The 12,100-nt window shown below is 36.9% G+C and overlaps 1 protein-coding gene across 6 annotated transcripts in view; it reads left to right on the forward strand.

The window, feature by feature from the left end:
- The window catches only part of TBC1D5 (TBC1 domain family member 5), a 541,587-nt gene that overhangs the window by 67,446 nt on the left and 462,041 nt on the right, over nucleotides 1-12,100 (forward strand). The gene's annotated exons all lie outside the window — the stretch shown is intronic.

A 12,100-nucleotide genomic window follows, 5' to 3' on the forward strand; every position in this document is an offset into this window, starting at 1 on the left:
GTTGTCACTTCCAATTATTTTAGACGGTTTTGTGATAAACTGCAGCACCTGCTAGATCTCCTCACACCCTCCCCTGATGCTGGCAGTGCAGCTTGTTTAATCCACAATCAGAGGCAACTTTGTGTAAAGTTTATTTAGGTTGGAAAGGAAATTACTCTTTTTAAAGTCAATTTTGTTGCTTTTTCTCATTGTTTTGAGTGCTGTGAAAGGATTTCTATGATGTGGCAGGGAACCTGGAACTTACATACCACTTTAACCAGGGGATACTGTCTTTATCTTTTGTTAAATTAAATATTTGAAGAATTGAGCTTCTTTATTATTCCCAGACTAATTAAAAACTACTTCTACTGAGATGATTAGTATGCTAAAGATCAAATCATCGTTTTGATATGACACCATTTAACAGAGAACCACTGCTGCCCTTTGACCAGCCCCATTTTCATCATTCTTTGATTTTAATGGCTGAGGCTTTGCAACTAGTAGGCCTAAAAAATAGTCAGGTTATTCTTTGTACTGGTCCTGCACTCAGCTGCTGAGATCCTTGGAGGCATAAAAGAACTAGCAAGGAAGCTTAGCCTAGATTGGTCTGATTCTAGCATTCATGAAATAGGGCTACTGTAATAAAACTCCTTCAGAAATAAGTTATGAACATCATATAATGTGCATGCTTCACGCTTGGAATTATGGTCAATTCTTTTGTTCCCATCAGAGTTTAATAATTATTTATGTTCAAGCCCAGAACATGAAGTTTGTTTATACATCAGACTAACTTCGTTTTCACTGAGATTTTCAGCTTTAACATGAAAATACGGGACTTTTGAGGGGACTTTTAAGACTGTGTACAAAGAAAGAATCTTGGTAACTGTCTTGTATTCATTCATTCACGTTTTTACTCCCTTAGTTCCCCTCGCAGTTATTAAGCTCACGTGTGCCTGCTCTCTGAGGACAGCTACTACTCCTGTTAGTTACGACTAATTCTTCTCTAGTGCTTAGTATGTGCCATATACCATCCTAAGCATTTTACGTATACTTTAATACAACCACCCTATGAGGTATTTACTGTGCTTATCTTTATTTTACAAAGGATCTTATAGACTGCTAAGGCAATAGTGATTTCACTTTTCCTTTAGTGTCTGTAGAATCTAGGAAGGTAGTGTTTTTGATAAATCTTAATTAGGTTTAGAATTTCAATCCAAATAGTGCAATATTAACTATCATTTATTGAACATCTAGTTTTGTGTTTGGTATCATATACATTATTTCACTTTTAACCCCTGATAGTTAAACATTATTTTGTGCTTCGTTGTGATGGAGAAATTGAACCTTGAAGAGGTTAAACCACTTGTCCCGAGTTAAGCAGCTTGGAGGTGGAGGAGCTGGGATTTGAATCAAGATCCCACTGCCTCTGCACTCTATTTATTAGGCTACAAACCCTAGTTCCTATAGTCTGTTGTTTAGTGAGCAATAGAAAGTGAGGAAGAAAGTAGGTTGGTGGGAACCCACACAACTGGTGAGCTTTTCCAGAAGAAGGCTAAGAGTCCCTAGATCTAGTGATTCTTTTTTTTTTTTTTCCTGAGGGAAAATCTAGATTTTTATGTGAAAAGTCCAGATTTTTAAATCTTCACAATTTATTCAGGATAAATTGTTTGCCCACTGGATTTGGCATGTGAAAGGCAGTTTGTAACCTTTTCTTACTGCCTTTGGTCAAATTCTTTTTGACCAGGAGGTTTGCTTTCTAACTTCATTCAGTTGGAAACTATTAACAGTCTACGAGAGGGACTTCCCTGGTGGCACAGAGGTTAAGAATCCGCCTGCCAATGCAGGGACACGGGTTCGAGCCCTGGCCCGGCAAAATCCTCCATGCCGTGGAGCAACTAAGCCCATGTGCCACAACTACTGAGCCTGCGCTCTAGAGCCCGTGAGCCACAACTACTGAGCCTGTGCGCCTAGAGCCCATGCTCCGCCACAAGAGAAGCCACCGCAATGAGAAGCCCGTGCACCGCATCAAAGAGTAGCCCCCGCTCGCCGCAACTAAGCCCGAGCGCAGCAACGAAGATCCAACGCAGCCAAAAAAAAGTCTATGAAAGAGTATTAACAGGATAGTATCAGTCAGTTTCATTCTTTAGGGAGAGTAACAGCCTAGATGAAACATAATTACTCATTATTTCAGTAATCCTATATAGTTCGATACAACTCAAATGAGTTTTAGTTGGGCTTGGATTTCATATTATCATGGGTTGCTACTAATTTAAATACAGTCTATAGCATAGGGCCTAAAATCAAAGAATGAAAAAGTCAAACTAGAATCTTGAAAAGCTAAGCTGGTATTAAAATATGTAAATGTTTATTGAAACTCTCTTAGTGTTGTGCCTCTGGTAACAAATCCTTTTACTGTATCCTTTCCCTGTTCACACTCGTTTCTTTTCCTGTGCTATGAATCACGTGGAGATTTAAGAACATGTAGGTTTTCACTGGAATGCCTTTACTGGATTATATGTAGATTTAAATATTATGTGGAATGTTGTGACTTGTAATGCAACTCAGTTCAGTTAGTCAAAGGCCTTTATTTATATGGGATATTACTCCAATGGAAAAGTTGTAGAGAATGGGAGACTGAAATAAAAGTCAGTGGTTGTTTGTTATAGTTTTATTAAATGCTTTTATGTTACTTAAAATATAAATAAAATATCCCTGGGGAAAAAAAATACCCCTGGAGGCAACTTATTGTCACTTCATAAGCGTTTAAAAAAAATTCAGGCTAATCAATTATTTGAGTGTTCTTCCACAAACCTAGACTAAACTCATAACCTAATAATTGTTAGCTGCAAATTCACCATTTCAAAATAATTTTTCTTAATGGATTTTCAGGCTTGCCTTGTAAGGAAAGACATTCCATCCAAAATCAATAGTTCTTTCAAAAAGAAGGGCTTAATGAATTGTGAATTCTTTAATGTGTCCTTTAGATCCCTTTATAAATTATTTTATATATAAAAAAATACTTGTTACTTAATTTTTCTCTTATAAGTTCAAGTGTTTTGACTTACACAGCATTTCATTTAATAGTGTTCAATTATGGCTTTAAAACTTTAATATAAGAACAATGTTACAGAAAAATTGCAGAAAATTTGCAGAAAATTGCAGAGAATTACAGAAAAATTGAAAAATAAAAAACACACACGATCCCACCCCATAGAAATAACTAGCAAACCCTTTCCTTCTTTGAGGTCTTTTTTTTTTTTTTTTCTATTTCACTTTGACTGCCTAGCATTTTATATTCATCTTTTCTGTGATATTATTCATAGTTTAATATATTTATTTTTAAAAGCCATCATAATATTTGACAGAGTTCAAGTGTATCCCCTTCACAAAGGTTCTCATCCAGTAGTTGGAAGTAGATTCTCCTTCCAAACTACATGTGGCTCCACCTCTATTGTGATACCTTGTAGCTACTTATATCTTACCCAGACTTCTGGAGGGCAAGCGCTATCTTACATTTATCTTTATATTCTTATAACATTCACGGACTGTTGAATGAATAGATGACAATACATCTTAAATTCAGTTTGTCTCCCGCATCTACCACTTGAAATAGCAGAACAGCAGCAAATATATCATGCAATTTTGTAAGTTTTTTAATAAGTTTAATGGGCTATACAGGTAAGGCTTTTGTGGAAAGTCACTAAGAAGTCACTCAAGATTATGGAGCTAGTAATTCTTCCTAGATCTAAAGATGTACCTGATCCCCTACGTCATAATTAATTAATGAAAATATACTATGTTCAGATTTGTCAAGTAAATTTAATTTGAAGGGTAAATTGTGCTAAATTGGTTTCTATACACAATATTAAAGCATTAAAAACTGCAAGAGAAATACTAACTTATTGGAAGGTTTATAATTAAGAGGAGCATGGGAAATTTGAAGTAGAAAAATTTTAGATATGGTAGCTCTAGTATGGTAGTCTTTAGATAAAAGGTAATTCATACTGCTAGAGGTGATTAGGTCTTTAGAAGTTATCTTCTTGTCAGTAGGAAACTGAAGTTTTGGGACATAAATAACTGAACCAAGGTTTTGAGACTGCAGTGTCCCTAATGCTCATAACTAATGTGTGTGCAAATATTTTTTGAATGAGTAAATTAAATGTCTTAACGTGCAGGAAGTTGTTGAAAACTTAGCCATGTGTACTTTAGGAAAGTTATTACAGAAAAATTACCATGAATTTACATATTAAAAAACAATGTTTGCATTTCTTCAAAATATTTATACTTGGAAGTGAAGAACTTAGAAGACATACACTTTTTAAAGCATGGCGCTATAAGGAAAGATGAAATAGAATGGGTTCTCGTTAGCTTTGTTTCTAGCAGCGCTTTGACTGTATAAGTGGAAGGTATCCTTGGGTAAGCTTTACGGAAACTTTTCAAGTTGGAAGAAGATTTCAGCTGGAGTGTCTAAAGGGTCACTTGAAAAAAAAAACCCTCTATATTAAAATAAAATGTGTCCAAGCTTTAAAGAAAAGATCTCAGAGTTTGCAGATGATCCTAAAATTGGAGCTAGAGGAAATAATGAGGAACAATGCAATCAGATTCAAAAAGATTTGGATTGTTTAGGTGATTGGGCCAGCAGATGGCAAATGCAGTTCAGTGTAGACAAATGTAAAATAATTATCTTAGGAACAAAGAACCAATCATACAGCACACTGATCAGGAAAAAATTTGTGGGTTATTGTAGGAAAACCATTGAAACAGTTAACCCGGTGCACAGCTGCAGCAAAAAAGGCAAGCAAGAAACCAAATTAGCAGACGGATAGAATATAAAGCAAGAGGCAATACTTATAGTGCATTAAGAAACTTGCTAGACCCCATCTGAATTACTCAGTCTTGTATTGGTTGATGGAACCACTTTAGAAAGAGTAAATTTTTGCCTTTGCCTTGAAAATAGACTGGAAATTGTAACAAGCAAATCTAATAAAGAGATTTGAACTAATTTTTATGAACTTTCAATCTGTGAACTTTTATAGATTAGAGCAAGACCCTGTGTCAAAGTAAAGGCACTTCAGGTGTGTCTAGTATCAAAGCTTGATCTTAATAGAGGACACGCATGGTTTCAGCCGCCTGGGGCCTTACCTAACCCCCTTTTAGGTAGGAGGCTGCCCCTCACCTCTTGACTAAAGAAGCTTAAAGCCTGCTACGTTGTCCTTCTGCATGCTTGAGAGCTGCACCTAGAAAGATCATGGACATGAGATCTAAGAGCTGCCAATGAGATGCTCCTGCCTGTCCAGTGACTTGATGCGGTAACATAGTTTTGGCCTTCATTCTAGGCCATGGGGCAGGACTTTGTGAACTGCCTTCCTTGGTTCCTGTGCAAGCCTGATTCTCCAACCATGGCTCAAAGTTTTGAGCTACTTAGTACCCAGTCAGGAAACTCCTTTTTGACTTAGATTAACCAGAATGTGTCTGTTGTTTATAATCAAGAGCCCTACCTGGTACAGTGGTATTGTTCTGTTATTTTAGCCTTGGCCCATGCATTGTTTTGTTGTTGTTGTTCTTCCGTGTGTTTGCTTTGTTTGGAGTGGTGTCTTACTAGAAATAATTTTTTCTGGATGAGCAAACCCCCTCTCTCTTGCAGTCTTCGCCAGTGTTTAAAAGAAGCAAGAAGAATTTTACAGATGCCATTAGCATCTGTAATTGTCTTGTAAAAATTTAACTTTATTCATGCAAGCGAATAGTGTTGCTTTGTTAAAAATGGTGTTGGGTATTCAGCCTGATTGTAAGAAAAGTATTTATACATTTCTTTACATACTGTATTTGCTATATCTAAAAATCATCATTTTATTTAGGAGGAAATGTAATGCATGATTTTCTTAGCGTCACATAAGGAATAGGTGGTAGAATCAGGAAGACTGTCCAAAGTTTCTTGTTTTTCTGTTACTGTTGATGAGTGAATATTTGTTAAATGAAATATTTTGAAAAATAACACTTGTGAATTAGAAATAGGGGATTATATTTTAAATTTGTGATGAGTTGATTGGTTAATATTTAGAAATGATTTTTAACACACAATCAGTGTTTTAAATCGTGGTTAGATTTTCCGTTTTCACATATGTCATATTGACTTCTTTTTAGCTAAATTGTAGAACTTTTGTCTTTTTTTTTGAGAGGTGGCATGCAAGGCTATTTCCTGGAAAAATTTTGAAATAAGGACTTGTCTTTGAGACCTCTGTCATTCTTAAATTTGAAATAGAGCCCTCCCAAGAGAAAGCTGTCTTTGAGTCCATTACTCATACACCTGTGGATTGCCAGAATTCTTATCCTGCCCTAAGACCTGTATGTGTCATGGCATCCATGGCATGTCCTGCCTTCCAAAGTAAGTATTCCATGATTCAAATTCGACACCTCCTCCCACACCCCCAGCCCTGCCCCACATTATAGATTATGGATGGTGTTAGGAGGGAAAGCTGTATGACTGAACTGTTTCACACATCTATATGAATATTTGATAGCCCTTTACTTGGTTAGAGATTATTCTTTTATGAAGAGAATACTGAGTTCTTTGACATTTTGATCAACATGTCTCAGTGAAGGAAAAACATTCATCTAGCAGTGTTCAGGGAAATGTCTTTGGTCTTGTTGCCCAGTTAGGGACTGCCCGTATTTTATATATGTCTTTATAATAGAGAAAAGCGGTAACCTTGGAAAATTAATTATTTTAAGAATGTGAGTATTAAGGGTAGTTGAGGTTTTACATTCTAATTTTTAATTGTTTGAGATCTTTGTGAAATGGAATAGTACTTCACATTGTTTTTATTGAGTTATGTAGTCGTGTAGAAAGAGACCGTGGGACTTGGGGCTGAACTACTTGGCAGGTGCTTGTCCCCTGCAGTTGGTGGGCCAGACGGCTGGCTGGAGATGAACCTCCACGTCTGCACAGTACTCGTAAGGGTCCCTTTAGGAGGAGAACCAAGATCCGGTACTCCAACCTCCTCCCCCCTCTCAAGAGGAGTTGATTTTATCTTCCTTGTCTGCACTGCAGCTTCCTCTGTGGCCCAGGGTCTGTAGCCAGCCATTTCTGCTGACTCTTGGCCTTGAGCCAGGGCTGCTGTTAATGTTCTCACTAGCTCACAAGGGGGCCCGTTACTCTTGCCTTTTTCGGGTCAGTTCCTGGATAAAAAGGCAGGCCTTCTATGAGTCGTGCCTTCACTTTCACAATGTGCCCGCAGGGTAATGATGGGGTCTGTGGCTAATGCCTGCTTTGAATACTACTGTTGAATGCTTGGGGCTGCGTTTTCCTTGCCAAAAACTTCTTTTTCTTTAGTTCCTGCTAGGTTTGGAGTCCTTTCAGAAGACCAGTGGCTCTGGATCGCTTAGCTTTATATTGGGTTTTCCTACATTTAGTTCTGGTTGCCTGCCTGTCTGCCTGCTTCTTTTTTCTCCTGTCCTTCTCGCCCTCCTTCTCTTCATTTCTTCTTTCTTTTTTTTCTTTGTGATGATTTTGGTTATTTCTTGTTTAAAGAAAATGGTCATGTTAGAAAATTCTGTGTAAAAATGCAACTTGTCTTCTATTCTAAAAAATATTGGGTTATTATATATTAGTAAAGAGGGATTAAATGTGTTTAAAAATTTTAAAATATAAATATATGCTCTTATACATCTATTACTATTTTTCATTTAACAGTGTATTATGGGCAGAAATTACAGATCTACATCATCTCTTTTAATAGTTGCATAATATTCTGCTCTATGGATGTACCATAATTTATTTAGCCAGTTCCCACTGATGACTATATGGATCATTTGAATTTTTCACTATTAAAAATAATATTGCAGGCTTCCCTGGTGGCGCAGTGATTGAGAGTCCGCCTGCCGATGCAGGGGACATGGGTTCGTGCCCCGATCCGGGAAGATCCCACATGCTGCGGAGCGGCTGGGCCCGTGAGCCATGGCCGCTGAGCCTGTGTGTCCGGAGCCTGTGCTCCACAACGGGAGAGGCCACAACGGTGAGAGGCCCGCGTACCGCAAAAAATAAATAAATAAAAAAATAATATTGCATTTAAAATAAAATTCGATAATGTTTGTATTATTTCCATAGAATAAATTCTGGAGGTAGAATTACTGGATGAAAGGGTAATTACATTATTAAAACTTCTGAATCTTACTGCCAAAATTTACATGTTTCACTCCCATCAGTGATTTTTGAGAAGGCTGTTTTTTTTTTTTCCACATCAACAGCAGGTATTAATACTTAAAAAGAAGACATCTTTGCTAATTTTATAGGCGAAACGTAGTATCTTGCTTTAGTGTACAATTTTAATGCTATTGACCATTCATATTTATTTTATAATTTTCTCCTTAATATCACTTGTCTGTTATTCAGGTGTTTTTCTCATGTTTAAGTGCTAAATTGTATATTAGGAAGATAAACCCTTTTCTGGCATATTGGTGGTGGTTTTTTTTTTTTATATTTCATTTGTATTTTTATTTATTTTTAAACTACTGAGTCGAGGTACTGCTTTGTTTTTTGTTTTATTTGGGGGCAATAGAGCCATTTAAACATTTTATTTAATCAAATATGTCTTGCTTTACATAAATTTTTTCACTTTTAGTATTAAAAATTTTTAGTATAAAATTTTAATTTAGGATTTTTAAATGTTAAGTTTTTTGGCATGTTTTCTGTATTGTGTGGCTTTGCAGACATTGGCTTTGCAGACATTGACGTGCACACACACTCACAGTCAGGAATGTGTAGAAGAGCTGCCAGCTGATGTGACCTCCAGCCTCAGCTGCTGTGTCTGTAAAATCAAGTTGTTGCTCTGGTACAGTGCTGTTCACGCAGTTATTTTGTTCATGAACCACGGTAAGAAAATTTAAATCATAACCTAGGACTCACACACACATACTCATATACAGATACATTTGTGTGTGTATACCACACAAACAGACACTACCACCTGTGTTCTACTTTTTGTATGGATGGCATGCCATATCATGCCATGCAATGCCAGGTTATTGGCGGGGAAAAAAAACTGCTGTATGCAACTTACCAAATTGCTTCCATTACCCACAGAAGGGGTATTACTCACAGTTTGTGAAACACTGTTGTTATGAATTGGACACTCAGATGCCTTCTAGAGCTGATCTGATAGCAGATGCAAATACCTTGTCAGTTTAGCAAATCAGAGGGCCTGGATTCTGTCTAAAGGCATCTAAATTAAAACAAAACAAAAAACTTGCTAGGTCAGCAAACATATTTTCAGGTGGAATTCAGCCTGCTAATTTGGGCTCCTACCAAAAAACCAAAGACATGAAGTACAAGTTCATTACTCTGTCAGGTAGCTATAAACTGTTTTAAACAAACAGTGCATGCTCCGGCAGTGGACCACAGACCATACTTTGAACGGCACTGGTCTAGATGCTGATCTTTGGATGCTTCCTAGTACGTCCCTACTCTAAAATTCTGTGGCTCTGTGACAACTTCTAGACATAGAAATTAGGAGATAAAATGGCCTCACACAGTTTTTCTGATTTAATAAGATGATGCCTGTGATAGGATCTGAAAAAGAAAAACATGAGATTATTCTAGGTATCTCAGTTACTTTGCAAGCTGATTATAGGGAGAAGTGAACATTGTCCTTCCCATGTCAAGCAAAGATTATGACAATATCCCAGCAACTGTGTCCAAAACCAGAAGATGCTAATGAGTAACCAGTGACAAATCACATAAGTTCAGTGTCACTGAAAAAATTTAGCAGCATTTGGATGCCTACTGAATCTTGCATGTGTGTATATGTATGCATACAAAATTATTTTGGGACCAGATTTTCTAGTTTAGGGGGCAAGATATATACCTACGAGAGACTCTGTGAGAGGTACAACCATTAAGGCTTACTTTGGTGACTTGGGTAGTTGTAGTGGAACCATGGAGCCATTAGGCTCCAGATGGAACTTTAATCTGGCTTCTGATTTAGCCAAGTGTCCTTGTGGAGTCTCTGAGCATCTGTTTTGGAAATATATGTGACATTATTCAAAATTTGTACAAATTAAGCCACCCTTGGGTTATAATTCAATTTTTCTTTATTGAGAAATGTGTTGTAAACAGTTTTATGCAATCAAGCAAAACTAGCCTATACCCATTATTTATTTGCCTGTTAGCTGGTCATTTATATTTTTGTGATTGAATTCTTAATTGATTTAAGAAGGCTTGCATTATACTTCTAAAATTGTAATTTGTTTATAAAATGTGAAGAGTTGTTTCCTAGTTTCAAATAGCTTTCACATAGGTACTTATTTTGGAGAGACTATTTAAAAATAGTTAAAATTGTGGTGATTTTACCTTGAATGGCAGAAGCCCCAAATAATCTGCCTTATTCCCGAATGAAGTTTATTTTCTCCCATAGTGGACATTCCAGAGGTAGGGGTGGCTCCAGGGTTTGGTCTCTGAACAGTGTGTGCACAGGTCACCAGCTTGGTTTATCTGTCTCTCTGTTTGTCTTTAGGTTTCCTTCATGATTGCAGGATAGCTGCCACTCCAGCAGCTGCAGAAACAAACGTCTTTTAGTTCTAGCAGAGAGAAAGCAAAGGCTTATCGCAGGGAAAAAAAAAAAAAAAAGTTCTTTCCTTTAGTTTTATTGGCCCAGGGTAGACCACATGTCCATATGGCTTTTAATTAATTATTCTCCTATTTACAGAGACATAGAAATTAAAATTATATTGTGGGAAGAAATACTAGGTAGGTATTTTATAGTCTCTTTGGCTTTTCTTGTTTAAGTAGAGACTGGAAAAATTACAGTTTTTGTATTGGGGGTAATAAATATTACCTGGTCCAGGTGAAATGTGAGGAGATTGCATTATTAGTTAAACGTTAGTGACATTTTCTCAGGAAACTGTCATATATTATCCCTATTATTTGTCCCTTCCCCCAGAAGAACGCATTACAATCCTTTGGACCCGTGATCCTCAGCAGCTTGCCTTGCTATGTGTAGCTAAATTTCATTTTTAAAAAATTGTAGTATATTATTTTTGGAATCTAAAAAAATGATACAAATGAACTTATTTACAAAACAGAAATAGACTCACAGACATAGAAAACAAACTTAGGGTTACCAAAGGTGAAAGGAGGGGAGAGATAAATTAGGAGTTTGGGATTAACATATACACCCTACTATATATAAAATAGGTAAACAACAAGACCTACTGTATACCACCGGGAACTATACTCAATATCTTGTAATAACCTATAATGAAAAGAATATGAAAAAGAATATATATATGTATATATATAGCTGCATCACTTTGCTGTACACTTCAAACTAACACAACATTGTAAATTAACTATACTTTGATTAAAAAAAACTGTAGTATAATTTACATACAGTGAAATGTTAAGTTTGAACAACTGAGGATGAGAATTAGAATTGAAGAGTTAAGAATTCTTGGCAGAAAGATCTTACCCTGGATTTAAGTTAGGAAATACTGAAAATGCTGGTGCATGAGAGGACAATTCCTAAGGTAGTGTTGGAGCAAATGTGGATTTTAGGTTTGGATTGTCTATCCTTAGATGGTAGTATTTGTATGCAGATTTTCCAGAAGGGGGAAAGCTGTGTTTTTCTGCCAGTTTGTCCACTGTTCTTCATTTTCTTTTGCTCCTTCATGCATTTTCTTTTGCTCCTTCATGTGTCAAAAATGCATCATTGCAAATATCATTAATTTGGATTTTGTGATAAATTGATCAGAGGTAGTTTTAGCTAAATAATTTGATAAGAAACTAATACAATAAATAAGGAACCTGGGCTTCCTTGGTGGCGCAGTCGTTGAGAGTCTGCCTGCCGATGCAGGGGACACGGGTTCGTGCCCTGGTCCGGGAAGATCCCACATGCCGCGGAGCGGCTGGGCCCGTGAGCCATGGCCGCTGGGCCTGCGCGTCCGGAGCCTGTGCTCTGCAATGGGAGAGGCCACAACGGTGAGGGGCCTGCATACCGCAATAAATAAATAAATAAATAAATAAATAAATAAATAAGGAACCTAGTTAATCTCTTCAAGGGTTTAAAAAACAAGGCATTCTAGATATCTTCCTTGCTTTCATCCCTACATCTAATAGGTCTTGATTTCC

This window comes from Pseudorca crassidens, chromosome 5, assembly GCF_039906515.1.
Source record: "Pseudorca crassidens isolate mPseCra1 chromosome 5, mPseCra1.hap1, whole genome shotgun sequence".
NCBI lineage: Eukaryota > Metazoa > Chordata > Mammalia > Artiodactyla > Delphinidae > Pseudorca > Pseudorca crassidens.